This window comes from Lepus europaeus, chromosome 2 (assembly GCF_033115175.1).
Source record: "Lepus europaeus isolate LE1 chromosome 2, mLepTim1.pri, whole genome shotgun sequence".
Classification (NCBI taxonomy): domain Eukaryota; kingdom Metazoa; phylum Chordata; class Mammalia; order Lagomorpha; family Leporidae; genus Lepus; species Lepus europaeus.
Genome location: NC_084828.1, coordinates 162,464,827 through 162,492,753, shown reverse-complemented (window position 1 = coordinate 162,492,753; position 27,927 = coordinate 162,464,827). Strand labels below are relative to the sequence as shown.

At 37.8% G+C, this 27,927-nt stretch overlaps 1 pseudogene; it reads right to left on the bottom strand.

Moving 5' to 3' along the window:
• Window positions 1-20,631: 20,631 nt before the first annotated feature.
• Window positions 20,632-24,028, bottom strand: LOC133752165 (epithelial splicing regulatory protein 1-like; annotated as a pseudogene).
• Between the last annotated feature and the right edge of the window lie 3,899 nt (window positions 24,029-27,927).

Below are 27,927 nucleotides of genomic sequence, written 5' to 3'. Positions count from 1 at the left end.
GATTTTTTTGATGTGTTATTGGATTCAATTTGTTAGTACTTTGATAGGAATAGGAATTCTTGCGTCTTGGTTCTTCTGGGATAGTAATCTAAAACTTTTCTTCTTCAATGAATCCTTGTCTGGTTGTGATATCAGGGTAATTCTAATTTCAAACAGTGAGCTTGAAAGGCTTCCCTTGCTTGTGATTTTTAGAATGGCTTGAGAAAAACTGGTGTTTGTTTTTCCTTAGAAGTCTGGTACAGTTCAGCAGAAAGCCGTATCATTTTGGGCTTCTTTTTGAAGACTTTTGATTATTGATTTAAAATCATTACTTATTACTGGTCTGTTCAGGTTTTCTATGCAACTTGTTTCCATCTTACTAAGCTAAACTTTTCCGAAGTTTATCAATATCTTTTGTTCTTCTCTTCCTTCAGTGGTAATATAACATTTTCATCTGATTCTATTGATTAGAATCTTCTTTCTTTTCTTGGTTAGTTTAACTACAAATTTAATGATTTTGTTTAACTTTTCTAAAAGATAACCCCATTTCTTTGATTTATTGTGTGTTGTTTGTGTAGTTTTTAGTCCATTTATCTCTGAATTGATCTATATAATTTCTTTGCTTCTGCTAAATTTGGGTTTGCTTCTTATTTGCTTGATCCCTGAGATGCAGTCTCAGAATGTCTATTTGATATTTCTTTTATATTGGCACTTAACTGGTACACAGTTCCTCGTCGTACTGCCCTTGATGTATCCTACAGCTTTAATATGTTATGTTGCCATTTCCACTGGTTTCAAGGAATTGTGTTAACTTCCTTTTGATTTCTTCAATGATTGATTTTTCATTTAGGAGCATGTTGTTTAGTCTCTTCATATTTTTATAATTTCTAGAATTTCTTTTGTTGTTGGTTTCTAGCTTTATCCCACTTTGGTTGGAAGAATACTTTATATGATGTTGATTATTTTCAATTTGAGACTTGTCTTGTGACCTAATATGTGGTAAATGCTAGAGAAAATTCCTTGTGCTGATGAAAATATTGTATATTCTGCCACTGTTGGATGAGTTGTTCTGTGAATGTCTGTTTATTCCCTTTGGCGTATACTGTGGTTTAACTCCAACATTTCTTTGTTAATTTTTCATCAGATGATCTGTCCACTGATGTAAACTGGGTGTTTTGAATTCTCCTTGTATTATTGTACTGGATTTTATCTCTTGGTTTAGATCTAATAATGTTTGTCTTATAAAATTAGATGCACCAATATTAGGCATATATAGATTTCTAATGGTATTATCTTCTTATTGAATTGATACCTAGATTATTATAGAGTGACTTTGTCTCATTTTATGTTTCATATCTTTTAATTTTTAAAAAAGTGTATGTATTTTACTTGAAAGACAGAGTTAGAGAGAGAGAGAGAAATCTTCTATCCACTAGTTCACTCCCCAAAATGGCTGCAACAGTTAGGACTGGGCCAGACCAAAGCAAGGTGCAGGAACTTCTTCCAAGTCTCCCACATGGGTGCAGGGGCTCATGGACCTTGGCCATCTTCTGCTGCTTTCCCAGGCCATTAGCAGGGAGCTGGATCCAAAGTGGAGCAGCAGGGATCCCAACTGGCAGGCACATGTGATGCCGGCATTGTCACAGGTGTCAGCTTTACCCAATATGCTAAAGCACTCACCTCTTAAAATTAATATTTTAAAGACTATTTTGTCTGATACAAGCACAGCTTTGGTGCAGCAGGTTAACACCCTGGCCTGAAGCGCCAGCCTCCCATATGGGTGCCAGTTCTAGTCCAGCTGCTCTGGGCTCTCTGCTTCCAGCTCTCTGCTATGGCCAGGGATAGCAGTAGAAGATGTCCCAAGTCCTTGGGCCCTGCACCCACGTGGGAGACTCGGAAAAAGCTCCTGACTCCTGGCTTTAGATCAGCGCAGCTCCAGCCACTGTGGCCATTTGGGGAGTGAACCATCGGATGGAAAAACCTCTCTCTCTCTCTCTCTCTCTCTCTCTCTCTCTCTCTCTGCCTCTCCTCTCTCTATGTAACTCTGACTTTCAAATAAAAATAAATCTTTTTTTTAAAAAAAGACTATCTTGTCTGATACAAGCACAGCTATGCATGAACACTTTTGTTCCTATTCACATTAAATACTTTTTCCATCCTTCCACTTTCTATCTGTGTGTGTGTCTTTACTAGAGAAGTACATTCATCGTAGGCAGCATATCATTGAGATTTATTTATTCTAATCCGTTCACCCAGTCTGTATCTTTTAATTCAAGAATTCATCTCACTTATTTTCAATGTTATTATTGATAAGTAATGACAGTTTTTTCATTTTTTAAATTTTCTTCTGCTTATTTTGAATATCCTATTTTCTATGTCTAATGTTTTATAGATTCACAAGTTTTCATGGCGGTTTTTATCTTTCTTTTGCTTCTGTATATAGAACTCCCTTAAGCAACTTATGCAAGACTGATCTGTTGGTGATGAATTTCTTCAACTTTTGCCTGTTTTAGAAAGTCTGTATTTCTTCTTCACTTCTGAAGTATAACTTCGCTGAGTAAAGTATTCTTAGTTGGCAGCTATTTTCTCTCAGAAGATAGAATATATCATTCCATGCCTACCTGGCCTACACATTTTCTGTTGTAAAATCCACTGTCAATCTGTTGGGAGTTCCCTTATTTGTCACTTCGTGCTTTCCTCTTGCAAAGTTTAGGATTCTCTCTTTGTGTTGCACAAATGAGAATCTGACTACATTGTGTCACGGAGAGGGTGTTTTCTGGTTCTGTGTATTTGGGTTCCTATGGACATTCTGTTCTTGAATGTCCATCTTTCTCAACATTGGGTATGTTTTTTAATCATTATGTAATTAAATAATCTTTCTCAGCCTCTATTTGGTTGCCTCCAGGATTCTAATATCTGTTCCTTTAATGGTATCCCAAAGTCTCAGAGGTTGTCTTCATTCTGTTCATCTTTTTGCATCTTATCTTCATGTTATTTCAAAAGACTGTTGAAGTTCAGATTTCTTCTGCTTGATGTAGTCTGTTGTTGAGACTTTTGGCAGTATCTTTTAAATTTGATTTACTGAGTTCTTAATTTACAAGATTTTAATTTGATTCTTTTTCAAGATCTCTATCACTTTTCTGAATTTCTCATTTATATCATGTGTTTGTTGCTTGATTTTTTATGTCTGTTTATATTGCTTGTATCTCTGGGAATTCTTATAATCATTCATTAAGTTTTTGTCAGATATTTTGTCAGTCACTTTTCAATGTAGTCTGTTACTAAAGCATTACTGTATTCCTTTGAGGGCATTATATTGTCTTTCTTTTCCATTCTTCCTGCATCTCTATATTAGTATTTGTCACATCTGACAGATTAGTTGCTTCTACCACTTTTAGAAAGTGGCTTTCATGGTAAAAGGTTTCTTCCTGAAGATGTGTCTTTAGGTGTCAGTTTGATAGGTTATTTTGATTTTATTTCTGGTTGGATGCTATAATCTAGTTTCCCTGGACCTTTTTCCACAATAATTGATTGCAGCAACAGTAGGGGCATCCAACAGGGCTGTGGAAGTCTTTGTAGCAGCCTGGGGAGTAAGGTAGGATACTGCAGTTTGGCTGGCATGGTGGGAGAGCCCCGAAGTCCTGGGGGAGCTGCTCAGACATACATATTGGCAGGTACATGGCCGAGGTTACGTTAGGCACCAGCCTCCACATTTTGGGTGAGGCAGTCCTCACTTTCTATCCAACGTCTGGACACCTGCTTACCTTCTCTTCTCCCAGGCAGACAACTATTCTCTCATGTTTTGCGGCCCAGATCTGGAGAAGGAATGAGAGTGCAGTCTCATGGCCATCTACATCCCAGTGCCAGACCACATCCAGATCCCACAGTCCCACAGAACTGTGAAGCACAGGGTAGGGCCAAGGACCCTTTACTCCAGGCTGCCTAATGCTGAGGTATACTTACAGTCCACACACAACCATAACGAACCACAGGTGATATCAGCTGGGATAGAAACACAATTGACTGGTGCCATGGGTGACCACTTAGAACCAGAGCAGGTACAGCACCTCCATGTGCAGGCACTGACTTGGGCAGAACAATTTTTACTATCTTCCCAGTAATGACATTACTAGATACCAGATCCAATCTGGCATTTTGGGACAGCAAGTTAAGTCAGTGCTTCAACACAGGACATGCCATATCAGAGTGTCAGTTCAATTCCCAGTTGCTCCACTTTGGATGTAGCATTCTGTTAATGCACGTGGGAAAGCAACAAAAGATGATCCAAGTACTTGGGCTCTAGCCATTCATGTGGGAAGCCCAAATGGAGTTCTGACTTCTGGCTTCAACGTGGCCCAGACCAAGAAGTTGTGACCATTTTGGGAGTAAGCCAGCAAACACAAGGTCTCGGTTGCGCTCTCTCTCTCTCTCTTTTTCAAATAAGCAAATAACTTTTTCTTAAAAAAAAAAAAACTGGCACATTTAAATATATTGAGTGTACTAGCCATCTTGCTTCTTGCTGTCTACCCACAATTAGGACAGAGGTGAGGAAGCAGTCCCCTAACCACCAAGGCTGACACTAAACTGGGTTGCACTCCCAGCTAAAGGGCCCCGTACAGTCTTGCAGATGCACACCACGCCTCACCCATTTCACTGGGATTAGGTCTCTCCTGATGTCAAGGAAGAATCAGAGCCTGCATCTGTGAATGGTGTGGTCTGGCTTCCTGGATTCTTGCGAAGATGACATGATGCATGGACAGCTTTTCAAAACAGTGTCTGTGGGAAAATCACTGGGGCATCTTACCTAGTTGCTACCTTGCTTTGTCTTCATCTAAATCACTTGATTATACTTATAACTCTCAGTATCACGTGGAGGCCCTAAAAATACCCATCCCTTATTCTTTTGAAGACCACTAAAAAGAGATAATTTACTTAAAACATGTTGCTTATCAAGTGACAAAGTTTCATAAATGGTAGCTGAAGTAATAGGGGTTTTTATACCCTTAGGTATTTTTAGTGCAGATATTTAATTTTTATTGAAACAATGGCAAAGTATGAGGCAGGCATTTGGCACAGAAGTTAAAATGTCCATATTCCATGTCAGAGTGCCTGGGTTCAAGTCCTGACTCTATTCTCAATTCTACCTCCCTGTAATGCAGATCCTAGGATACAGTGGTGATACAGTGGTGATGGCTCAAGTAATTGGGTTCCTGCCACTCACATGGGAGTTCTGAATCAGAGTCCTGGCTCCAGGCCCCAAACTTCTGAGGGCATGTGGAGAATAAATCAATAAATGGAAAATATTGTCTCTTCTCCTTTCTTCCCTCCCTTACTCTCTCTCTCTTCCTTCCTCACAAATAAAACTTTTAAAGCATTGGTAAATTACCTTTCCACATTCATTTTGCATAGTATCACAGGGAGCTGTACTAATATGCATCATCTCTTCAAATAGTACAATAAATGGTGATTTTATTAGAAAATATTTCAATAATACCAAAAGGAGTATATCCCCCATTTACTATTCTTTCTGTGTAGACCATTGAAAATAAAAATCCCCTATGTGTTCTGGGGTAGCTCCCCTCTGCCTCCAGGATTTGGCATAAGCAGCAGGTCATAAACAGCTCCGTAAGACCTGACCTGAGAAAGTCCCCTTCTGCACCATTAGCCTTGGCCAGGGCCGAACCTCAGCATCATCCTTAGGGAAACTGTGGTAACAGAGAAAGTCGCTTCTGTGTCCTTCAGTTCTGGGACTGTGCCTGTTAGTGCAGGCACCCTCCACGTCTTGCAGTTCTCGGGTTGTCACCTGAGTTCTCCTCATGGAAGATCCCCATGGGATCCAGAGTGGACCCTATCTACATTCCAATGCTCCGGGCCAATACCTACCAGTACACAGCTACCTGAATCTAAAATATGAGATCTAGACGTGGTCTCCACTACATCCTGAAATTCTGGGATGCCAACTTTTGGCTCTATTAGTCCTGGGAATTCGTGTGCTTGTCCTGTGAAACCGGAGGATGACTCTATCTCCATTTCTTTGTCGTGAGCACATGGTTTCTGGTGCACAATCCTCACCAATAAATTACAGTTTCCTATGGCATTTTGGCAAGGAACGCTTATTGCCTTTCATCACCAAGAATGTGACTACCAGTCTCAGATTTGTCAACAACATAGGAACTCACCTTGCCAGCGCACCTCCCTAGAGTCACGTGTATTTGACCTGTGGACTGGGGCAAAGTCCCCTTCATGTTGCCCAGTGCTGGAAATGAGGGTTTTGGTGCTTTGTGCCTCAGCATCACCATGCCCACCCAGAAGAATATATGGAAGAATCCAGCTACATAAAACAGTTACAGGACCACAGTCACTGATGCTGAAGACCCAGCATCACATAGACTTGCCTAACAGGACAGGAGACTGCCCTCCCTGTCATTGTCCCCATGAATGTATACTGCCATCAAAAACTTAGAGTGATTGACACTCAACTATTTGGGACCTGAAGACATATACCTTTGGAAGCCCATATCCACTTCAAAATCATAGTACAAACTCCAAGAATGGTGCAAACTAGGCAACTGTGGTTCTCATAGATTCTTCTGACACCAGTTGCAGTTGAAGAAATCACTCGAGAGTTTACATTTCTGTGTTTACCTAGAACCAAAGCCAAAACAACTGCCCATCTGACACTTTGCATTCCACATAAATGAAAAAAATTATCTCCAATGAGAGCTACTCCATAAAGAAAAAAGATTTGTTACACCAAATGAACAAACATCACCACAGGGCCATAGGAAACATGAAGCATCAAGAACATATGACATATCCAAAAGGACACACTAGTTTAAAAGAAACAGATAATGGTTTGAATAAAATCTAGTAAACTGAATCAGAATCTAAAGTTGGGGCTGGTTTTGTGGTTCAATGATTAAGTTACCACTTGAGACACAAGCATCCCATAATGGAATGGAGCATAAGTTCTTTTTTAAAATTTTTTTTTTTAATTTGGAGCATTAGTTCTAATCCCAGATGTTTTACTTATGATCCATTTCCTACTAGTGTGCTTGGCAAATCCGCAGAGGACGGCTCATGGACCTGAGTCCCTGTCACCCATGTGAGAGGTCTGGATGGAGTTCCAGGCTCCTGGCTTCAGCCTAGACCATCCTCAGCCATTGCAGCCATTTGAGAATAAATGAGCATATAGAAGATCTCCCTTTCTCTCTTTCTCTCAGTCTACCATTTATCTTTCTATCAGATAAATAAACCATTATCACTTTTTTAAAAAGAGTTAAAAATAATGATCTTAACAAAACACAATGAGATGCAAGACAACACAGATAGTCAAGTCAAAGAAGAAGGAAAACCAATGCAAGATACAAATGAGAAATTCAACAAAGATATAGAAATCATTAAAGAACCAATAAAAAGGGTTTTTTCTTTTTATATTTTTTATTTTACTTTTTAATTATTTTTAACAGTCAATGTGGTTTCTAGATACATTTCTAAGAATATAATGCTATTCCATTGTCCCACCTTCCCACTCTTCCTGTCTTTCCCTCCTACCCTGCTTCCTTCTCACTTTCATTCCTTTTTTTATTATTGAGACAATATATTTTAAAATTATGTTGCAGTAAAAAGGCTTAATACTTTACCAATCAGAAGTTTTGGAACTAAAAATTCAAATCAATTAAGCAACTAATACAATTAAGAGCTAAAACACAGAAGAGCCAAAGATCAAAGAATGTTTTATCTTGAAGGCACAAATTTTGAAATAATTCAGTCAGACAAAAGTAAAGAGAAAATAATTTAAAAAGATGATGAAAGCCAATGAGAAATATGAGATGTCATTAAGTGAACAAATATTCAGATTAAATTACCTGAGAAGAGAAGGATAAAAGCATTGAGCATTTATTAAGTAAAATAATTGTTAAAAAACTTCCAAAGTTTTAAAAGACATAGACATCCAGAGACATGAAGCTCAAAGGACCCTAACCAGACTCAACAAAAAGACCTTTTCCTATGCATTTTATAGCCAACTCGTCAAAAGTTAAGGATGAGAGAATCCTACAGACAGTGAGAGAAAAATGTAGAGTTACATAAAAAGGATAAGCAATTAGAAAGAGAGAGAGAGAGAGAGAGAGAGAGAGAGAGAGGAGAGAGAGAGAGAGAGAGAGAGAGAGAAGAATCTTCCATCTGCTGGTCACTCCCCAAATGCCAGGCTGAGCCAGGAGCTCAGAGTTTCTTCTGGGTCTCTCACCTGGGTGCAGGAGCCCAAGGACTTGGAACTTCTGCTGCTTTTTCAAGCACAGTAGTAGGGACCTGGACTGGAAATGACCAACCAGGAGTCAAAGCTGCACGTGGCTTAACCAACTACACGAAAATGCTGGCTCCATATTCAAGGTCTTGAAAGAAAAAACTTCCAATCAACAATACTATATCCAGTAAAGTTATTATTTAGACGTAAAGGAGAAATAAAGTATGTCCAAGGCAAACAAAAGCTGAGAATTCTTCACTACCACATCATTCTTATAAGAAATCCTGAAGCAATTTCTACATTAAAAGTAATTTCTACATTAAAAGTAAAAGGATCCTAAGAGTGGTTTGAACAATTATACAGCATTAAGTGGGGAAGAGGACCATCAGTACACACAGGTTGGGAGTAGAGCCATTGGTGGTAAAGTAGAGGTTATGATTACAAAGGAATGAGGCCCAAGTGCACTAGACAGGGCCTAGAACAAAGGACAGAGTCATTATTAGAGGAGCTAAGAAAGGTGCTGTCTAAGCTACAATTAAGTTTTCTGATTGAGAGGCAAATAGAACCTGATGCCACTCTTAGGATCATTGGTTACTATTCTCACTCTGTCTTTTATGACCTTGTCTAAATATGATCAGAGTCGGCAAACTTGGAAGGCTTCCATAGCCTTGACAACTCATGACGACAGCCTAGGATGGTTACTGGCGCCATAAACTAGAGTGTCAATTTGTTGGGTCAACAACAGGAGCCACTGTGCACTTGCTCCTCATGTGGGATCTCTGTCCTTAATGTGCTGTACATTGTGATTTAATGCTATAACTAGTACTCAAACAGTATGTTTCACTTTGTGTTTCTATGTGGGTGCAAACTGTTGAAATCTTTATACTAAATTGATCTTCTGTATATAAAGAGAATTGAAAATGAATCTTGATGTGAATGGAAGGGGAGAGGGAGCGGGAGAGGGGAGGGTTGCGGGTGGGAGGGAAGTTATGGGAGGGGGAAGCCATTGTAATCCATAAGCTGTACACTGGAAATTTATATTCATTAAATAAAAGTTAAAAAAAAAGTAAAAGGATCATGATAACTGTCGTGAAAATACATAGCAGTGCAAAAGTCACTAGCATAGCAGGTACAAAAAACAGAAGAGAATCCAACCTTATCATGACAGAAAGCTACGGAAGCACTAAGAGAATAATAAGAGAGGCAGAAAGAAACAGAAAATATATAATGCTCTCTGTAAGCACTGAACAGGATGACAGAAAATACTTTTCATCAATGAATGTAAATGGATTTTAAATTTTCCAATCAAAAGATATAGGTCAACTGAATGGATAAGAACAGGACCTAACTATATATTCCCTAGAATTAATTTAATCCACAGCTAAATGTACACAAATATTGAAATTGAAGTGTTGGAAAAAGATAGACCATGCAAATGGAAACTAAAAATGAGTTGGAATAGCTGTACTCATATCAGACAAAATGAAGTTTAAATCAAAAATTGTAGGAGATCAACAGGAGAGAATGTTTTTTTTTTTCACAAGCATTAACAAAATAAACAAGACTTTGGTCTAATTAAGAAAGAAAAAAGTGTCAAATAAGGAAAATTAGAGATGTAAAACTAGACATTACAACTGGTACCACAGAAATATACAGGATCATAAGAAACTGCTATTAACAACTGTATGCTAATATTGTAAAAACTAGAATAAATGTACAAATTCCTGTATATTTACAACCAACCAATATTAAGTCAAAAATATGCAGAAAAACTGCACAGACTACTAACAAGTACTAAGACTGAAGGACTAATTAAGTTTCCCATCAAAGAAACATCCAAGACCTGTTAGTTTTAAAAATAAATACTACAAGATATTTTAAGAAAAAATTAATTCCAGCTTCTCAAATTATTCCAAAGTATTGAAAATGGTGGGGCTCTGCCAAACTCTCTCTATGAATCCAGTATTACTCAAATATCAAAACCAAACCCACAACACAAAAATAAAACTACAGTTCAATGTCCAATGAAAAGAAATGCAAAAAATTCTCAACAAAGTATTAGCAAACATACTCCAACATTATATCAAAAAGATCATACATCACAATAAAGTGTTTTTTAACTCTAGAATGCAAAGATGGTTCAACATTTGCAAATCAGTAAATGTCATAAATCACATCAACAGAATGAAGAAAAAAACTCAAATGATCATCTCCATAGACGAAGAAAAAGCATTTGGCAAGATTCAACATTGCTGCATGATAGAGAATTTCAAATATAGTGGAAACATACCTCAAAATTATAAAGGCTATTTATACCAAACCTATTAATATTGTCAAAATGGCCACACTACCTACAGTAATTTACAAATTCAATGCAATTCCTATCAAAATACCAAATCCATTTTTTACAGAATTAAACAAAAAATCCTAAAATTCGTATGGAAGAAAAAAGGACCCAGAACAGCCAAAGCAATCATGAGCCCCAAAAATTAATTAATTAGCTAATTAAAGCTGGAGGCATCACAATACATAATTTCAAAACATAGTACAACCTATATCAATTAAAAGATCATGGTACTGGTATAAAAACTGACACACAGATCAATGAAACAGAATGTAGAACCCAGAAAGCTATCCACAGCCAACTGATTTTTTTAAGTTTTATTTTATTTTTTGAAAGACAGAGTTACAGACAGAGAGAGAGAAAGGGAGAGAGACAGAGAGAAATCTCCTATCCACCGGTTCACTCACCAAATGATTGCAACGGCTGTGGCCAGGCCAGGCTTAAGCCAGGAGCCAAGAGCTTCTTCCAGATCTCCCACATGAGTGCAGGGCCCTATGGTCAGTCCATCTTCTGCTGCTTTCCCAGGTACATTTTCAGGGAACTGAATTGGAAGTGGAGCAGCTAGAACTCCAACCTGCTCCCATATGGGACATTGGCACTGCAGGTTTTAGCTTTACCCACTATACCACAACTCTGGTCCAGCCAGGTTTTTGACAAAGGCACAAGAACAAACATAGAATAAATAATGTTTTTTTCCTCAATAAATGGTGCAAATACTGGATATACAAGTATGGAAGAATGAAATTAAATAATTAAATCTCTACCATTCACCATTGCATATTTCAACTCAAGATGCATCAGAGACTTCAATAGAAGACCTAAAACTAAGAAATTGCTAGAAGAAAACCTAGGGAAAACATTTAAAGACATTGATGTACGCGGTACTATTTTGGGATAAGACCCAAAAAGAGCAGGCAACAAAACCAAAATTAGGTAGATAAAATATTGCACACTAAGAAGTTTCTGCACAGCAAAGAAAATAATCAGATGAAGAGACATCTGACCAAACATCACAAATATCTGCAAACTACTTATCTGACAAAAGATTAAGATCTAAAATATATCAGGAACTCAACATCTCAACAAGAAACAACTAGTCCGGTTCAGAAATGGGTAAAGGACCTGAATAGACAGTTCTCAAAAGAAGAAATAAAAATGATCAACAAACATATGAGAAATATGCTGAATATCTCTAGTCATTGGGGAAATGCAAATCAAAATCATAATGAGGTATCACCTCACCCCTGTAAGAACGGCTACTATCAAAATAACAGAAAGGGTGGGATGCTGGTGCCACAGGCAAAGGATTAGCTTACTGCGCCACAGCACAGACCCCGACCACATTTTTCTACATCCAGCTGTCATGTGATGGATATCTGGATTGATGCCATAGCTATACACTTGGGGTTGGCAGGTAACTCTTTCATAAGCTTATTTTACTTTCTTTGGGTATATTCTCAGGACTGGGATGGCTGGGTGATACGGTATATCAATTTTTAGATTTCTGTTGAGTCTTATTACTGTCTTCTGTAATGCTTGTACCAGTTTGCATTCCCACCAACAGTGTTTTAGTGAATCTTTTTAATCCACATCTTCACCAGCATTTGTTATTTTTTTTATTTTTGCATAATAGCACTTCTGAGGTGACATGAAAATTCATTGTGAAGCCACAGAATTCTTGAGCCTAGAACCACAGTATAAATTTCTCAGAAGTAAGCCAATAACATTTTTTTTAAATAGCGCAGTCCAACCAGTAATGAAAATGACTTCCAACCAGTGGGGACAGGTATAACATATCCTCGGTCCCTATAAGAATGAATTTGGATAAATTCTTTCATAACCACCCATTCTACATGCAGAAATGGTTTATGTGCTTGTGTTACTGGTTCTAGAAAGAGGTTCTAAATATGGTCTCAGCTAATGAAGGAAGGAAGGTTTTGGTAAGTGCAATCAACAGTGAGGACAGAAGAGGAATCAGTTTCCTTGGAAATGAACAGGGCTCCTTTCATATATGCTGTTGAGCAAAAATTGGGACAAATTTCAACAGAGTAATGAAAGTTAACATAAAAGCATTTCTGCACAAATTCTCATGACCTAATTTTAACCTCTGATAAAAGTCAATTTCATCTTATGCAATTTTGTTGAAAATAGTAATCATAATCAAAAAGGTCTTCTAAATTTCTTATAGAACTGCCATACGATCCAGCAAAACCTCTGGTAGTTATGTATCTAAAAGAAAGGAAATCAGTGTATTGAAGCAATACCTGCTCCACTTAATGTAGCACTATTACAATAGTCAAGATATGGAATCATCCAAGGTGTCCATCATCAGATGAATGAGTAAAGAAAATGTGGTATATAGACACTGTGGAATACTATTCAACCATAAAAGGAAACTCTATGTGAACACAGAACAGTGATTACCAGAGACTGGGAGGGATGGACTGGATAAAAGAGAGTTGGATAATGGATATAAAACTGGGTTAGTGTTACACACCATAGTGGAGAGACTACAGTTCACATTGATCTAGTACAAATTGTATGAAGAAATAGAAGAAATAAAACCCAAATCTCCAACTATGAAGTAATCTCAAGAAATACTGATTTTCCTGTTTTCATCAGTACACATTGTGTATTTGCATTGAAATATCGCACTGTAACCCATAAACACAAACAATTGTTACTAATATAATTGCTTTTAAAAAGACAATTTAAGCCAGCGCCACGCTCACTAGGCTAATCCTCCACCTTGCGGCGTCGTCACACCGGGTTCTAGTCCTGGTCGGGGCACCGATCCTGTCCCGGTTGCCCCTCTTCCAGTCCAGCTCTCTGCTGTGGCCCGGGAGTTCAGTGGAGGATGGCCCAAGTCCTTGGGCCCTGCACCCCATGGGAGACCAGGAGAAGCACCTGGCTCCTGGCTTCAGATCAGTGAGATATGCCGGCCGCAGCGTGCAGGCTGCAGTGGCCATTGGAGGGTGAACCAATGGCAAAGGAAGACCTTTCTGTCTGTCTCTCTCTCTCTCACTTTCCACTCTGCCTGTCAAAAAAAAAAAAAAAAAAAAAAAAAAGACAATTTAAAGGAGAAAAAAAAAAATCCCAAATATCTGACTCAGTCAATTTGAAGATTCTACATTTAAAAAAAATGTGTTAATTCTATGGCAGAAAGTATATATTTTCAGAAAAAAAATAAAAATAAGAACAACAGATTTCCTGTATATAAAACAGTAGATATTTTTTACATACTTCACCAGATCTTCACTGAGCTCCATGAATTGACATTTCCAATGAGATTATGTAAAGTGTTATAAATGAAAATGGATTAGTTCAGGACATACTATTTGTAAGAGAGGAAATTTCTCCTCTGACATGCAATTCTTTCAAGAATTGGAAATATATCATTTTTCTGTGTGATGTTCCATAAAGCAGTGAAGTAAATGAGGATAATCTGGAGCCAACAAAATACCTATGAATAATTCTTCTTGGAAAATGATAGCAAATAAAACATTTCATTATGGATTGAGAGCCCTAGAAAGCAACCTCATGGAAATAAGAGCTTTTTTAGCTCTGGGAGTGACCCAGTGATGTCATCGAGTTCAATGTCTTCCCCTATGTTAGGTGGAATTAAAGTTGCTCAGAGATAGCAAGTGGTATCACAGATCACCCATTTTATTCATTACTAGACTGAGGTAAGAACTATAATCTTCAAAGATTTCTTTCTGGTCCTTTTATGAAGCCAGTGATTTTTCAGCCTCAAGTGCCAGCCTTGAGAATGAAGAATAGCACAGTCTTTTAAGTTATTTTCAGCAATTCTAGAAATGTGATGGGAATTTTCTTGTAATACAGCTATGAAAAACAAATGTAAGAACTGACTTTGTTTTCACTTAGAATTATACAAACTCAGTATGGTAAACAAATACTTTCATGCCGCCCAGGAGCTCCCCAAATATTCTTGGAAAGTTTCAAGAAATTACTGCACTGTAACAAGATGCTTCATTGCAGAATTCTATGGTGGAGCCAACTCTGACATAACAGCCATTGTGTCAAAAAGGCAATGCTATGCATGTAGAACCTGCTCGCTCAGATTAAAACATGGAAAGGTAAATAAAACAGCCACCCACAGCTTGCGATGATCTCCAGTGTCCGCATACTTATTTACTGTTATTTATGTTGTGTCATAACTGAAGTATTGGCTTGTGCATTTTCATAATAAACTTGGATCGCTGATTTAAATCTAGGACCATATTTAAGTGGAACACCAATAATAGCTTAACTAGAGCTAATTAATTAGTATTTGATAGTCATTTAAATAAAAATCTTGCAAAACAGAAGTCTTTGGTGATATTAAGTAATCCTGAAACTACAAATTACCTCCTGCTACAATTTGGGTCCCTGAATTACCATTTCCATATTTCCAAAGCGAACAGATTTCCAAGAAAGAATATTTGCAGCTCTTGAGCTCTTTGTACAGAATTTATCTCTATTTTAAGAATAAATAGAACAATTTTTGCTTTTATTAGAAACCCTAGATTTTAAAGCATGTTGTTTCACAGCTTAAAAACCCAGCTAATTTGATCATATCAGACATTTAAATTTATCATTAAAGAATTATTACAGGAATTATATATATTTATGACCTCAGATAATTCGGTAAACTGCTTAGGTCATTAGATGTACATTGAAGCTTATTATTCCTACTTTTTTCTTGCCAGAATTTTATATTTCATTACAGTGGACAAAGCTTCATGAGTGTCCTGTGGGAAGCCACATAGCCTCTTTCTTGTCTTGAATTTTCATTGAATTTATGAAGAAGAACTAGGAAAGAAATTCTGTACCATTAAAAAAAAACGGTGCAGCAATTTTGTCAAATATGAGCTACATGGTAATCCTGTTAGCTAATTAAAAAAAAAACAACAACAGTATATATAGCATGGAAAAATGGAAATTTTTAACATGTTAAACATTTGAAGATAGTACTCAGTGTACTTGCTCAATTTTTTACTATAGTTTTCAGAAGAAAAAAAAATGTTATTTCCTTGGGAGCATCTAAGCACAACTTTTGTAGATTATCATGTTTTTATCATTTCAAATATTTAACACCTTAGGTATTTCTATGAATTTTACCTCAGATTCTAATTGCTGAAGTCAGCCTTCCTTCTAAATCTTAAAACTTTTTTTTTGAAAGAGCCAAATTCCAAGATACCTAACATGTCATCAACAAATATTCCAAAGTATTTCCCTTAAAATGAACAGTTCCTTGGGCTCTCATTGTGGATCAGTTGATTGAGTCCCTATATGGGATTCTGGCATCCCATTTCAGAGTGCCAGTTCAAGTCCCAGCTGCTCTGCTCCCAATCCAGCTCCCTACAAATGCACCTGAGAAAGCAGTGGAAGATGGCCAAGTGCTTGGGAGACTTTTTGATGAATTCCGGGCTCCCAGCTTCCACCTGGTCCAGCCTTGGGTATTGTAGCTATTTGGAGCATGGACCAACAAATGGAAGATCTCTGTCTCTCTTTCTCTTTTTCTTTCTCTCTCCCTCTGTTTCTGAAACTCTGCCTTTCATATAGATAAATACTTTCTTTTAAAAAATTAAAAGAGTATGGCCAGCTCTGCTGTGTAGGGGTAAAGCCAACACTGGCAGTGTTGATATCACATGTGGGGACCGATTCAAATCCCAACTGTTCCACTTCTAATCCAGCTCCCTGCCAATGTGCCTTGGAAAAAAGCAGAGTATGGCCCAAATTCTTGGGCCCCTTCATCCACATAGGAGACCCAGAATAAAATCCTGGCTCTGGGCTTTGGACTGGCTATTGAAGCCATTGGGGGAGTGAACCTGTAGATGGAAGATCTCTCTCTCTCTCTCTCTCTCTCTCTCTCTCTCTCTCTCTCTGTAACTCTGCCTTTCAAATAAAATAAACAAATCTTTAATAAAAAAAAACTCCTTAAGCATTTAAATAATGCAAAGGATGAGGGTTTATATTTAATAGACATCTACCATATTCCATGTACTGTGCTTGGTACTATAGTTAAAATATCTGAATATCTATCTGGGTATTCCTATAAACAGCTTCAATAAGAAAATAAAAGCTTGAAGATATTGAATAGCTCAAAGGTGAGAGCCCATAGATGGTAGTGCTAAAAAACTCCAAATAAGAGAAGTTTTTTGAGTTTAACTATATTATTCTCACTTAACTGGGATGCAGAATTGTACAGAGTATACATATGTCTTAGAAATATTAGGTTACAAACAACAGAAGTTCAAGCTGAACTATTTTAATTGAAATATATTATTAGTTATCACCATAAACAAGGTCTAAGAGGAAAGCATTGAGATTCACTTTAACAATGACTAGAATCACATACTTGAACCAAGTCAAGTCTTCTCTTCCCTCTCTCAACCCTAATCTCTCCACATGATGACGAAATGGTCCCAGGAACAACACTTTCTGCTATTGAGTCTTGTGATACAAGAGTCCCATCAACCAGCTGCTAGTGAAGAACTTTTTAGGGCAGAGATTTTCTTTTTTTTTTTTAACTTTTATTTAATGAATATAAATTTTCAGTGTACAGCTTATGGATTACAATGGCTTCCCCCTCCCATAACTTCCCTCCCACCCGCAACCCTCCCCTCTCCCGCTCCCTCTCCCCTTCCATTTGCATCAAGATTCATTTTCAATTCTCTTTATATACAGAAGATCAATTTAGTATATAGTAAGTAAAGATTTCAACAGTTTGCACCCACATAGAAACACAAAGTGAAACATACTGTTTGAGTACTAGTTATAGCATTAAATAAAAATGTACAGCACATTAAGGACAGAGATCCCACATGAGGAGCAAGTGCACAGTGACTCCTGTTGTTGACCCAACAAATTGACTCTCTAGTTTATGGTGCCAGTAACCACCCTAGGCTCTCGTCATGAGTTGCCAAGGCTATGGAAGCCTTCCAAGTTTGCCGACTCTGATCATATTTAGACAAGGTCATAAAAGACAGGGTGAGGATAGTAACTAATGATCCTAAGAGTGGCATTAACCAGGTCTGAACAATTATACAGCATTAAATGGGGAAGAGGACCATCAGTACACACAGGTTGGGACTAGAGCCCTTGGAGGTAGAGTAGAGGTTATGATTACAAAGGAATGAGGCCCAAGTGCGCTAGACAGGGTCTAGAACAAAGGACAGAGTCATTATTAGAGGAGCTAAGAAAGGTACTATCTAAGCTACAATTAAGTTTTCTGATTGAGAGGCAAATAGAACCTGATAGAAGGGGCTTGATAATAATCTGGTGGGCTTTAGGCCTTGTAAGTTAAGAGGCCCAGACCTATCTATCTCTTCACATGGGGTATATCCTAAGGGAGGTGTGAACCTCCTAGGGGAAGGCACTCTGTTGACTTTCATTACTTGGCTGGGCTGGGAGGAGAGCTGGCCAGGTAAAGGCAGGTGGCATCTCTAACATTAGGGCAGAGATTTTCAACATGACTATTATTGACATTTGGGATTAGATAATTCTTCATTATGAGGTCATCCAGGACATTGCAGAATATTGGGTAGCATTGCTTACTTCCTATAAGATATCAACATCAACCTCCCATAAATTTTAATAATCTCAAATGTCTCCAGATACTACCAAATGTTCCCCACTATTTGTGGCAAAACCCCTTCCTGTTTATAACCATTGCTTTAGGGAAAACAATGATCCAAACATCCATGCTTCCAGAACCTCAGTGGCCAGAAAAACTGAGTCTTTAAAAAAAAATAGCATCTGTTATTCAGACCACATGACTAGAGTGGGGCCACAGGGATAGAGGGTATTCTTAAAAGAAAGAAGGCACATCATAACCATGGTGCATAGAAGAGTCCCTAGGAGTGAGCTCTACTCCAATTTGTGTCAAGTCTATGCATATTATAGCAGGAAAATGAAACAAAGAAGCTTTTTTGTTGGACTAAAATGAAGTCTTATGAATGGTTTGAGACCAAATGTCCAATATTTCTTATCATTCAATGTGATTTTCTATTTTGTAATGACCCTAATTGAATATATATTATATACTCAATTTTATTGACATATATAAAAGTATATTACTGTGGATATAATATAATTTGATACATGTTTGCAATGTACAATGTAATTACAATTCCCAACTCCTTAAACATTTATAATTTTTTGTGTTGGAAATCTTCTAATTCCTTTCTTTAATTTATTTATAAAATATATGATACATTGTTGTGAACTATAGTAATTCCATTCAAGCACATTTTAATACATGTAGCAAGTCTACTTGTTCAAGGTACAATATGATAATACTACCTAACACTCATTGTGTGCCTATTAAATGTCAGTACTAATCTAGGTATTTATTACTCATAAAGCCTCCCAATGACCCTATGAAACAGACAATATTATTATCCCTAATGTACAGAAGAAGGAAAAATATCATAGAGATTTAGAGATTTGCCCAAGATCTTCTAGATGGAATTTCAAAACAGCTCTGCACTATATTAAAGTTAATATTCTCTTCAAACAAATGCTATAAAATATTTTACAAGGCTTACAATTAAAAATGCAGGAAAGAAATAAGAAAAGGAAATGTGGTTCTTTTCTTTTCTTCAGCTGTCTCTCTCCCACCCTACTGTTCAGCCCTATATATATCCACACAAATCCTTCTTCTATGAATACAGGAAACATCACTCAGACACTTTCCAAATGTAAACTGATAATAAATAACCAATTAAATCACAAAACACATCACAAAGAGATTAACCTTCATTCAAGTAACTCAAAAATTAGACTCTACAACAGATTAATCTGCTTTCATTCCTATTCCATTACGGCCCATGTTAGTTGATGTTTATGTACCAGGAGGGCAAAGGGTGGGCTTGATACTTAGAACTGTATTTCCCAAAGGATCAATATTACAACAGGGGTCTTTTGCAGAAAAAAATTAAATAATGTCAGATACTGCGTATTTCACAGTGTTATAAAAATCCCCCCAAAATTGAATATCAGAGAGCTCACCAACATTAACAAGCCAAAGACCTTTTGAACCTCAGGATACTCACCAAAGAGGACTTCCAGCTTCAAGTAGAAAGAGCTTCAAATAGAAAGCTCTGAGAAGAAATAGGAGATCAAGAAATGGGGGAATGACGATCTCTACGCTACCCTTTCCCTCTTGTCTCATAAACATCAACTAACATGGTTTTAGCTTTGCTCCAATAATTTGACTTATTTTAATTAGTCAAATCTTTGGGTTCTTTTTTTCTTGACTTTTAGATTAATAGGTTAGGTTATGCCCACGAGAGTACCCCTTGCTGGGATATTGCACAGTTTGGGGATGAGAGTCCATGCTGTTGGCGCTAAAGGACATCTCTTATTTCTACTTAACCTAATCCAATCAAATGCTCAGCACTTCTCTTGACACCTCCAATTCAACCTTGTCAGAAGATTGGGAAGGGCTCTAGGCCAGCTACACCCCACTCTGCAGCTCCTCATTGCCTAATACAATGTCCTGCCCCAAAAGCTGCTGCATGACAAGTCTTCATTCCCCTTATTTAATTAGTCATCTTCTTTTTTTTACTGGAAGGATAGTAGTTTTATTCCCTTTCTCAAGTTTGAAATTTAAGTATTTCAGGACTGTATGCTTGGAATACTTAGCAAAAGGGCAATTGTACAAAGCATAAGGAGACAGAGGGAAAAGTGTGGGAATACACAAAAACGAAGCTTCTGTAATGGAATTCATGGTGAAGACTGTAAACAGTAGTGGCATATTTTTGTATTCAAGTATTAAAACTTAGGAAACACCTATGATCCCACTTTAGCTGGAATTAATGGACATGTCTGATTTTCATTCACATTGTAAATGCCTACTTGCAATCAGCAAGAGTTGAGGTGTGCTGCATGCTGCTTACTACAAGGATTGGCTTCACTAGCTCAATTTTTTCACTCCACCAAAGGATAAGAAACAGGCTCACTGTCCAATCATTTTTGCTGAAAATACTGCAGCCTCAGGGTAGACAAACATCTCCCGCAGCTGCTAGAAGTTTTCTTGCATCATATGGATTCAGGATCACCCTACATCTATCAAACATTGGTAACCTTGGAAGAAGTTAGGAATCTCCTTAACTCCGTATTGTATTGTAGCCCAGGCCCTGCCTTTTGACCATGCTGCCAGGCTGTGGGGAGACACTGTTAAAATTGGCAGCTACAGGGAAGTAGCCAAGACTATTAGGGGAACCCAGGGGGCTGGGAGAGTACACTGTGTAGTTCTTGAAGAGCTGAGAGCCTGCTGGGTAGTATGTCATGGAGCGTTTCAGTGCTCCTGGGTTCAAAAGCACAGAGGGCTGGTCAATGGCAGCTTCAGCAGGAGTCACTGCCGCAGGGACTGGAAATGTGTAGGAGGGAGGAGACAGGCGTGGTAACTTACACAGCAGCGGGGATAAGCACTGCGATTAATAGTGCCTCCGATCAACATGAAGGTCATCTCCTCAGATGAACACAGAAAGACTTCAACATAATTGCCCTTTGTTTTTTAAATAGAGAACAGATTCTACAAACCTAAGGACATAATGATACTTCATACTTTCTTTTTTTTTTTTTTTTCTACTTTGAGCTCATTCCCCTTTTTGACTGGTCACATTGTTCAACAACTTTTCTTTCCATCCACTCTAGCATAAAAATACCCAGGTTAAAATTAACTCATGAAGTTTCTTATGTCAAGGAAAACTTAGATTAAATAAATTTGTGTGCTTTTCTCTTGTTCATCTGTCTTTTGTTACAGAGATCCAGCCAAAACCAAAAGGATGAAGAGGAAAAGTCTTTTTTCTTACCCTGCATTGCCAAAGAATCAAATCATCACCATCAATGTTAATACTACTTGTTGTGCATCTACAAGCTACCTGACCCTGTGTTTAAATGGTTTTGTGTACCTTAGCTCACTAAGTCCTTCAAATTTTTATCATTTCTTTTTTTTTGAGTTTATTATTTTATTTTATTTTATTTTTTTAAACTTTTATTTAATGAATATAAATTTCCAAAGTACAGCTTATGGGTTACAATGGCTTCCCTCCTCCCATAACTTCCCTCCCGCCCGCAACCCTCCCCTTTCCCGCTCCCTTTCCCCTTCCAATCACATCAAGATTCATTTTCAGTTCTCTTTGTATACAGAAGATCAGTTTAGTATATATTAGGTAAAGATTTCAACAGTTTGCCCATATAGCAACATAAAGTGAAAAAACTACCATTGGATTACTAATTATAGCATTAAATAGCAATGTACAGCACATTAAAGACAGAGATCCTACATAATTTTTTTTTCAAATTAATTAATTTTCTATGCCATTTCCATTTTAACACCAGGTTGTTTTTTTTTTTTCATTTCCAATTCTCTTTATATACAGAAGATCACTTCAGTATATAATTAGTAAAGACCTCATCAGTTTGTGCCCACACAGAAACGCAAAGTATAAAAATACTGTTTCAGTACTAGTTATAGCATCACTTGGCTTTAGACGACACATTAGGGACAGATCCCACATGGGGTGTAAGTACACAGTGACTCCTGTTGCTGATTTAACAATTTGACACTCCTGTTCATGGCATCAGTAATCTCCCTAGGCTCTAGTCATGAGTTGCCAGGGCTATGGAAGCCTTTAGAGTTCGCTGACTTTGATCTTATTCCGATAGGGTCATAGTCAAAGTGGAATGATCTCTGTGAGTGAGATCCCAGTGGAAAGAACGGGGCCATCAAAGAAGGAGGTACCCTTCTCCGAAGGGAGAAGAGAACTTCCACTTTGACTATGACCCTATCGGAATAAGATACTTCATACTTTCATCATTCCCTCCCTCTTCCTTCCTTTCCTTCTTTTTTCTTTTAATTTATACAATAATATATTTTCAATTTATTTATAATCACAGGCTTAATGTGCCACCAAATAGTCTTCAACAAGTAAGAAGTAGAAAGGTTGGATTTTTTTTATAGCACTCTGCACAGTCATAAATGCTTTTTCTGCAAACTTCCTCTGGATAAAGGCATCTCCTGATGGGCCGCCCTGGTGATTCAATACCATGTGGACCTCATGTGTATGAATATCCACAGAGAACAGGCAGGAAGTCCAGGATGTCTTCTGTTGTGGCCACATAGGGAAGACCTCAAAGGCACACACAGTCTCCAACATCTGTAGGAAGCATGAATTGTTGAGGAGTACTTGAATAATGGGAGGGGTTAGAAGTAGAATGAGATGGGATAAACCTGTTGAACTGATGCTGTGCTCCTGAAGAGTTCAATATATCTTCTACCCAACAAGTCCTCATTCTTCCTCAACACATCCTGTGCATCCTTCTCATGAGGAGGACAAAAGCATCCCCTGTTGGTCTACCATCAGGAAAGGTAATGAAGAGGATGCCTTCCTTCCCCCCAGTGGTAGGGCAATACCATCCAAAGTAGGCCATCACTTCTTCAGCTATGGCCATGAAAGGGATAGCCCACATGTGGACAACGACTTCATTTTCCTTAAAGAGAAACCACTCTACCTCATGGGGTGTACCACTTGCAGTTTAAAAAAAAAAAATCTTCACCTGTTGCTTTGTAAATCTCAATGTGCCGGGTCCCTTTGTGATGTTTATGTCTCTGCAGTGATAAGTCTCTGTGCTCCTTATGCACAAACTTAAGCAGAGCTTCTCCATTCTTTGACCCTGAGCATTCAAAGTGCTACACCTCCCTTGGCAGTATCGAGTATTTGAAGTATCCTGCAATATCATGATCCAAAGATTGCCATGGTAAACCTTCTACCCTGACTACAGTGTTATCATCAGTAAGTTTCAGCTTGCTGCAAGTGCTACTTTCAAATTTTCAACTTACTCTTTCTAGATCTGAAAACCTGTGATTATAAGGCTCTGGAATCATGGCTCAGATTGCATTCCCCATATCTTCAACTTGAGGGACTCCATATCTGGAGACTGAGCTATTCTCCTCAACTTTTAAACATTGTGTCATTGCTGCAATGTTCAGTTTGTCAACATCAAGTTCACCCAGGCAACAATTCTTGAATTCTTTTTGAAGATCAAAAAGACAATAGAAGCACTCATGGAGTAATACATTATTCTTGCAAGCCTCGGGATGCAGGATTTGCCTGTCATGAAGCTGTCTATCAGTACAGAGACAGAAGGAAGTCCCAACCCCAACGTTAAGCTCATTGCTCACAGGCTGGTTGAACTCTTAGAAGACACTGTCCAATTGCAGCATGGATGATAGCATCTATTTTAGTTTCTTTTTTACAATCCTCCATCAGTTCCCACTGGTCTGGTCTAACTAGTATTTCATCCAAACATCCCATCTTCTTGTTGGCCAGATCCATCACTTTCCATAGCAGCAGGGCCAGCTCCTTCTCATCTGAATGCAGCTTGGCCTCTTTGGCCCCAGCAGTGATCCCAAAAAGCACCACCAAGTAAGCCAGAGATGCCATCATGACAGTAGATGGGGAAGAGAGTAGAGGGAATCAGGAGGTGGTAAGTGGGATGGAAGGAAAAACAGGAAAACCTGTGCTAAATTCTCTTCTACTAGAAAGAGAAAGAGTGCCTGCCTGCCCCTACCTGCCTCGTAGCTGCTGGGCCAAAAAAACTAAATAAAAAAGCTAATTAGCTATCTTCTTATCCTTCAGTCTAGACAAGGGCCATAATTGCATGGTCATCATCTTATCACTTTTGTTAGGTCCCTCATCTTATTGATCCCTGCCCCTCCTCCACTGGCCCCATAAGCTTATAGATGACAAAGTGGAGAACTTCTCTGGAGCAATCTTTTCCAATATTAATTATTTTGAGTTTGTTTTGAGATTCTTGAAGCTATCACAACACAATCATACAAAGCCAGTGAAAAGTGCAGAGCCCTCAAGTGATATATCTCAATGTACCCCAGATCTGTAAAAGGGATATTAAGAATGTTCATAGAAAATGTATGTTATGAAAACTATGTATGGATTTCAACAGTTTTGCACTAAAATAAACTTACTTCTTAATTTCATTGTTCAACAAATTCTTTTTAATCCTCAAATACCTACCTGTAGCCCAAAAACCTGGTAAGTCTCACGTGTCCCTTCCAGTGGTAATACCCTATGATACCATAATGCTGCAGCACTGGTACTAAACAAATAACACACAGAGAAAGAGACTTCTTGAACAGCAGGTAATGGACTACTCCCTGGGAAGACTTTAAACATAGATCTTCATTAAAAAAATTGGTTTCAGATTTCCCAACTATCAACAACTACAGATACTACTACAAGCAATCAAAATATAGGCATGAAACTCCATACCTCAAAAATGTGTAACAAAACCCACATCTCTCCTGTGCATGCTGGGGAATGTCTAGTTTCTCTATTCCCTAAAACTGAGTGGGAGCCTCTGTGCACTTTCCTGGTGATGAGTTAATCACCATGACTAACACTTTCCTGAACTGTCACTTATTCTTCACATTGTAGGTGTGGTGGGGGTGGTGAGATGCTTTTGAAGAGATACATCAGAACAAATGCATCCAAATTAATGGACTTCCTCAAAGGGCATGCCCTTTTCCTAACAATGCCAACAGTCATGCAAACTCAACTCACACTACACTTTGGGAAACACTTTCACTATCAGTTTATTAATTACATAGTAAAGAAAAAGTCTTATCACTTTATATTGAACTATATTTTTTTATTATTAAACTTTTATTTAATGAATATAAATTTCCAAAGTACAGCTTATGGGTTACAATGGCTTCCCCCCTCCCAAAACTTCCCTCCCACCCGCAACCCTCCCCTTTCCCACTCCCTCTCCCCTTCCAATCACATCAAGATTCATTTTCAATTCTCTTTATATACAGAAGATCAGTTTAGTATATATTAGGTAAAGATTTCAACAGTTTGCCCCCATATAGCAACACAAAGTGAAAAAAAAGACTGTTGGAGTACTAGTTATAGCATTAAATAAGAGTGTACAGCACATTAAAGACAGAGATCCTACATAATTTTTTTTTAAATTAATTTTGTATGCCATTTCCAATTTAACACCAGGTGTTTTTTTTTTTTTCATTTCCAACTATCTTTATATACAGAAGATCCATTCAGTATATAATTAGTAAAGATCTCATCAGTTTGTACCCACACAGAAACACAAAGTGTAAAGATACTGTTTCAGTACTAGTTATAGCATCACTGCACATTAGACAACACATTAAGGACAGATCCCACATGGGATGTAAGTACACAGTGACTTCTGTTGCTGACTTAACAATTTGACACTCTTGTTCATGGCGTCAGTAATCTCCCTAGGCTCTAGTCATGAGTTGCCAGGGCTATGGAAGCCTTTAGAGTTTGCTGACTTTGATCTTATTCCGATAGGGTCATAGTCAAAGTGGAAGTTCTCTCCTCCCTTCAGAGAAAGGTACCTCCTTCTTTGATGGCCCCGTTCTTTCCACTGGGATCTCACTCACAGAGATCTTTCATTTAGGTCTTCTTCTTTTTTTTTTTTTTTCTTTTCCATGGTATCTTGGCTTTCTGTGCCTACAATACTCTCATGGGCTCTTCAGCCATATCTGAATGCCTTAAGGGCTGATTCTGAGGCCAGAGTGTTGTTTAGGACATCTGCCATTCTATGAGTCTGCTGTGTATCCCGCTTCCCATGTTGGATCTTTCTCTCCCTTTTTGATTCTATCAGTTAGTATTAGCAGACACTTGTCTTGTTTGTGTGATCCCTTTGACTCTTAGTCCTATCAGAGCCATCAATTGTGAACTGAAATTGATCCCTTGGACTAGTGAGATGGCATTGGTACATGCCACCTTGATGGGATTGTATTGGAATCCCCTGGTACATTTCTAACTCCACCATTTGGGGCAAGTCCGATTGAGCATGTCCCAAATTGTACATCTCCTCCTTCTCTTTTTCCACTCTTAAATTTAACAGGGATCACTTTTCAGTTAAAATTTAAACACCTAAGAATAATTGTGTGTTAATTACAGAGTTCAACCACTAGTACTAGAACAACAACAACAACATACATATTTTTTGAGGAGAGCACTGACTTGACTACGTAGCTTAATGAGCCATCTAAGTTAGCAAGCTTTATTTACCAGGAAACACTTGGGCCTTTTTCCAAAAAGCAAAATGACCCACAAAATCTTACAACCACAGTAAACATGTTCACACTGTGTCAAGAGTCTAAGAGGAAATTCTAAAGGAGAAATTTTAAAGAACTTTTAATCTGTGACATCAGCTGCAACAAGTTCAACCTCTCAATATAAATATTTTGGTGGTGTTGATGTTCATTAGGAAGATACTGTCTAGCCGGCATGTTGTATGTTGCTTTGCCATTTTTTGTTTAGCACCACTCATATTAGTTATTCATCTTTATAACACTTTGTTTCAGAAAGAATTTACTGTAATTTGTAAGGATATATTAAAATATAAGGAATAACATTTCCAAACCTGGTGTTAAATTGGAAATGGCATAGAAAATTAATTAATTTTTTTTAAAAAAATATTATGTAGGATCTCTGTCTTTAATGTGCTGTACACTCTTATTTAATGCTATAACTAGTACTCCAACAGTATTTTTTTCACTTTGTGTTGCTATATGGGGGCAAACTGTTGAAATCTTTACCTAATATATACTAAACTGATCTTCTGTATATAAAGAGAATTGAAAATGAATCTTGATGTGATTGGAAGGGGAGAGGGAGTGGGAAAGGGGAGGGTTGCGGGTGGGAGGGAAGTTATGGGAGGAGGGAAGCCATTGTAACCCATAAGCTGTACTTTGGAAATTTGTATTCATTAAATAAAAGTTTAATAAATGATAAAATATATATAAGGAATAACAAAAATTAAAATAGACTAGGGAAGAATTAAACATAAAAATACAAGAGGGGCATAAGCAAGAATCAGGCTGCAGTGAACTTGTGACCCGTGATGTGGCTGGCTGCCACTGGGAAAAGGAAAAACAGATCAGCTACACAATTCATAATTTCCTAAGAAAGGAAGCAAATCAAGTGATCAGGAAGAACTGTGCAATTTACTGGGTTTACTATTCCCCATGAGCTCACAGGCAGGGCCAGCTAAGCTTTTCCTCAAAAAAGTGGTTTTGAGAAAATTCCAAGTCATAGGAGACTAAATGAATGAGACCCCAATTTCTGCTCCATGTGGAGACATGGTTGCAGTACTAAGGCAACCTGCCTTTATTCACATGTGAGTTCAGCAATGTCTAATTGGAATAACATTGATTCTTTTAAGAAAAACAATATGTGTAAATTTATTCTAAAGTTATTTGATAAGGCCACTATTGTATAAGATTAATGTGCAATAAACCATCAAATTTTGAGGAATTTCTTGCCACCTA